The sequence below is a fragment of the Octopus bimaculoides genome, chromosome 3 (genome assembly GCF_001194135.2).
Source record: "Octopus bimaculoides isolate UCB-OBI-ISO-001 chromosome 3, ASM119413v2, whole genome shotgun sequence".
NCBI lineage: Eukaryota > Metazoa > Mollusca > Cephalopoda > Octopoda > Octopodidae > Octopus > Octopus bimaculoides.
In genome coordinates, this window is record NC_068983.1 from 34982253 (window position 1) to 34986657 (window position 4405).

Sequence of the window (4405 nt, forward strand, 5' to 3'; positions counted from 1 at the left end):
GTAACAAGCATCAATGCTAGGGTTAGGATCACCGGTGTAGACTCGCTTCTTTATGAAACATAAGGCACGCATCTCAAATAATTTTAGCCCATTTATCCTCACATATAATGCATGTTTTGCGTCAATATAACATTCAACTTATGTCCAGACACACATATTACACAGAGGCGATTGGTGTATATGACAATGTGCAAGCATTATACAGGGACGCATAATATAGGGTATTAGGTTAATGCACATTGAAATTTTTTGTCTCATTTTCTTTTTCTCTCTTTCTCTTTCCATTATCTCTGTCTCTCTTTGTCTGTCTCTCCCTTTCTGCCTCCTTCTCTCTTTCTCTCTACCTCTAACTTTCTATCTACCTGTGATTTCTCATATCCAATATAATTAAGGCAATCCTTAATTGTAAATATTCTCATGAACACATACAATATCACTGGAGTGGAAAACGTGTCCAATAAACTTTGTATGGTTAAATAGATAAATAGAAATGTATTAAAAATGTCTTACTCATATATTTTTTTATATTATACGTACAAATACTTTATACTATATGTAACTTGCAAATATATATATACATGTGTATGTGTATTATTCTTATACCAGAATGTTCTTGACAGGGACTTTATTGTCTCCATTGCAGCTGCCCATGTCACGTCTTATAGTTTTACAGTATTCACAGAACTTTGAGATGTCCTAATGTCGGTATTTTGATACCCGACACGAATCATTATACTGATAACTCTTTTCCAATATTCAGATGGCTTCCACTACTCTCATGTCAGCTAACTTTTACTCAACTACAACTGTAATCTTAATGCTTTCCAACACCATTGACTGTTCCTCAATCAAGGTGTTCTTGAGACAAGGAGAAAAATTTATTTTGAACGCCCTGTACATGCATTCATACGTACGCCTCTGTATGCGTGTATGTATGCATGTATGAATGTGAGTGCGTATATATATGTGTTTATGTATATATATATATATATATATGCGAGAATGTACGAAAAAACAACAACAGACGAGGACAGGTGGTGTAAACAACAAAAGGATGTATTAGTATGACGCTCGGGAATACGGAAAGTCTTTAACGTTTCGAGCTACGCTCTTCAACAGAAAGAATACGGAGACAAGGAGAAAAACACGGAGAAAAAAAATTGAATAGTGTTCAGTCAACGGTCAATCATAGTAATGGCTGACCGGAAGTTAGAAATTTTACACAGGAGAGCTAAGAAAAGGGGGAGATAACAAAGGGGGAGAAAGAACGGTGATCGAAGAACGAGGGGCTGTGTGTGTGAGAGATAGAATGCTGGTGATCTTGACGTATGTATGTGTGAAAATGGGGAAGGGAGAAAGGAGTTGGTCAGTTGTAGTGTGTGCGTGGTGTGATGTGAGGGTGTTGGGAGGTGGGGAAGGCATGGGTGGAGTGTGGGTTAGGCTGAGGGTGGGGTAGAGGTAGGGGTATGTGGGTAGGGGTGGGTGGTGGGTGTAAGGAATTGGATGGGGTGGAGTGGGAAGGTAGAGTAGGAGTGTGTTGGGGTGTGGTGGGATGAGACAGAGCTATACGTACATAAACATACACTGACATATAAGTGACTACAATATTAGAAAGCAGCAAGTCAGCCACTTTTCATAAATTCCACATGGGCATTTGAAAGGCCTCTGAGTTTTGAGAGGAATGATACGAAGAATCGGATAGGTTAGCGTTGCAGGAAACAGTGTATCAAGGCAAAGAGTTATCTTTTATTAAACTGGAGTTCTGCTTCAAGTGGTTCAGAGTGAATTTTACTGGAGACACCTAAGTAACAAGTAGTGATATTAAACAGGATGGATTTCATTAAAGTCACCAAAGAGGGTGATGATTTTAAACGAGGTAGGCTTCATTAAAGCTACCCATGGGACAGGATGCGATGTTAAACAGAGTGAACTTCAAAGGACAAGGGGTAATACTAATATGAGTGAATGAGTGAGCTTTATTAACGCTAGACAAGGTATAAACGCTGCTGTTCAACAAGTTGAAGTTCAGTAATAACATCCAAGTGACGGGTATTCATGGTAAACCAAAACAATAAATTAATACCACCAGCTAAACAAAATTCGCAGTGAATGTATCAGACTTGTACATATTAAATATCTATCAAATTCTATTGACAAAGCTTGACTCACCTCGTATGTCCGGTAAAATGCACTTAGCCAAGATATAAAGCAGGAAAACGAAAATAAAATTTATTCATCAAGTCACATTTAAGATTTTGAATATTATAACATATATATTCGTGTATGCATCAATGCACATATTATACAGGCATTCACGCAAACACTGAAAAGTATGAATACCTATGAAAATACATACATCCATTTATTAACGTTTATATGTCAAGGCGCGTGGATTAGTGGTTAGGGCATTCACGATTGTGAGGTCGTGAGTTCAATTCCCGCGATGCGTTGTGTCCTTGAGTAAGACACTTTATTTCACGTTGCTCCAGTCCACTCAGTTGGCAAAAATGAGTTGTACCTGTATTTCAAGGGGCCAGCCTTGTCACACTCTGCGTCACGCTGAATCTCCCTGAGAACTACGTTAGGGGTACACGTGTCTGTCGATTGCTCAGCCACTTGCACGTTAATCTCACGAGGAAGCTGTTCCGTTGATTGTATCTGCTGGAACCCTCGTCGTCGTAACCGACGAAATGCTCCTTTTAAAAAAGGAGCAAATTTATACACAGATACGACAGAAGTAAATAGACACCTTTATAATCATTAAAATATATTTATCTGAAATTATACATTCAAATTATTTATTAAATGTTATAATATGAATCTCTAATATTTAGTAGACATCCCCTTTGTATTTTTCAATGCAAGGACCTTATAAGGAATGTTACTGTTCAGACGACAAATATTCTCTTGCAGAATTTCTTGCCAAGTGTCATGCAGTAATGTCAAAAGATCTGGCTTTGAAGATTCTTTCTTGTTCTTTTTATAAAATGTCCAGTCCATAATGTCATAAAGGTAGGTGTTCAATAGGGCTCATATCAGGCTTGGCCATGGAAGCCTTTTAATGCTATTCACATCCAACAAACCTTCTATAAAGAGTCTTCTTTAAACATTTCACCACTGAAGAAGATTGAAAGGAGCCCTTTCTGCAATATGGACACATATATATCTGACTTTATGTTTACCTCTCATTCCACCGGCTCTGATCAACCATTGCCCCAAATTGCTCCTCAGACCATCACAGAATCGCTGCCATGTTTCATTATTGGCTGCAATCTTTTCATATCATATTCTTGATCACAGAGTCTCCAGACCTACACTCGACCACAGTCAGGTAATACAGCAAATTTGGACTCATCAGAGAATATGACAGTGTCCGACATTGCTAGTGGCCTCTCCACCATCTCACTGACCTAATCTTTTCTCCGCTTGATGTTGGATGTTTGAAGTGGTTTCCTTCTTACTGCTCTATCGTAGTAACCGAGTTTGTGGAGATAGCTGACAGCTGTTCTGGGACTAGGATCAATATTTTTCAGCTATGCCAAAGGTCTTGCAACGAGTATTATCCTCTGCACTTCTCTTAACAAAGAGAAGAGCCCTGTCAGAGGGCCCTGGTGGATCCGGGTGAGGTGATATGGACTCCTTCCCACTCTGGTGAATTGCACAATCACTCTATCAACTGTAGAAAGCGGCGTCTCAAGTTTTTTTCTGCGATTTTACGCTATGTCCGCCTTCAGATTGACTCACAATACGTCCTCATTGAAATTTTGTACATAGCATGATGAAACATAAAATGTCAATAAATAAAAAATATTAACTTTTATAAGTTAGAATAAATATAAAAAGATTTATTATATGGTGTATATTTACTCCTTTCATGTCGGCGTATATATACTGTGTGTATACACATAACACACGTACACGCACACACACACTTATATATATATATACATACATACATACATACATACATACATACATACATACATACATAGGTGCATTCATCCAACCGTGCAACATACATACAATAGAAAAAATACGGATTTGCAATATGAAACTTGTTTAATAAAGTGTTTTTATTGGTTGAATTCAACACAAAAGATTACGCATCTTGAAAGTAACTCCTCAGTTTGCCAGAGTCTTCGTTGGGGTAAGACGTTATACATTCATCTTATCAAAAGTAATATTATATTATTGCTCATACGTACACACACACAAACACTTAGTGCCTACGTGTGTGTGTGTGTGTGTATGTATAATGTATGTATGTATGTAGTTAGTGTATTTTTATTAACAAAACTAATATACGTACATACATATGTATTTGTGTGTGTATGTGTGTGTGTGTGTGTGTGCGAGCGTATATATATATATATATATATATATATATATATATATATATATATAT

The 4405-nt window shown here is 37.4% G+C and overlaps 1 long non-coding RNA gene across 2 annotated transcripts in view; it reads left to right on the forward strand.

Moving 5' to 3' along the window:
- Positions 1 to 4000: 4000 nt before the first annotated feature.
- Positions 4001 to 4405, forward strand: part of LOC106877396 (uncharacterized) — an 18149-nt gene continuing 17744 nt past the window's right edge. Inside the window, exon 1 of one of the 2 annotated variants that reach the window (XR_001410375.2) lies at positions 4001 to 4147. This is a non-coding gene — a long non-coding RNA (uncharacterized LOC106877396). Of the gene's footprint in view, positions 4178 to 4405 lie in introns of both variants that reach the window. The other variant, XR_001410376.2, reaches the window with a different exon arrangement.